We start from the raw sequence: 815 nt of genomic DNA on the forward strand, positions 1-815 counted from the left end.
CATACTATATAGATATTGGCATGCTGTGTGATAAATATATGAATATGAAAAAAGTGAAAAATGCACTAGAAAAAAAAGAGAATAAACATGAAATTTTGTAATGTATACAGTGGGAAAATGCTTGGGGTTCTTATTGGATGATGAAGCAGTAACATCAATGATTAAAACGTTTGCTTCCGATAATGTATTTCTGCACCAACTTAAACAAGTAAAAGTGAGCTATTGCTCACTGATGATACCCCCGCCGAAATATTTCGGTAAACAGGAAGTTGTACAGTAATGAATCTGAAAACGCATCACACGGTATAGCTGACTTATATAAACCCCGCAACCAAATTTCAGAAATCATTGTCAAGTAGTTCCTGAGAAAAATGTGACGAAAATTTTCAACTTGGCTATCATGTGTAAAATAATACAAGTGTTCGGTTAACAGGAAGTTGTTGAGTGATGAATCTGAAAACGCATCACACGGTGTAACGTACTTATATAAACCCTGAAACCAAATTTCAGAAATCCTTGTCAAGTAGTTCCTGAGAAAAGTGTGACGAACATTTTCAACTTCAGTTGGCTATCATGTGTAAAATAATACAAGTATTCAGTAAACAGGAAGTTGTTGAGTGTTAAATCTGAAAACGCATCATACGGTGTAACTTACTTATATAAACCCTGAAACCAAATTTCAGAAATCCTTGTCAAGTAGTTCCTGAGAAAAATGCGACGAAAATATTCATGGGACGGACGGACGGACTGACGGATGGACTGACGGATGGACTGACGGAAGGACAGACAGAGGTAAAACAGTATACCTCCCCTTT

Source organism: Mytilus californianus, unplaced genomic scaffold (genome assembly GCF_021869535.1).
Source record: "Mytilus californianus isolate M0D057914Y unplaced genomic scaffold, xbMytCali1.0.p SCAF_6, whole genome shotgun sequence".
In the NCBI taxonomy this organism is placed as follows: domain Eukaryota; kingdom Metazoa; phylum Mollusca; class Bivalvia; order Mytilida; family Mytilidae; genus Mytilus; species Mytilus californianus.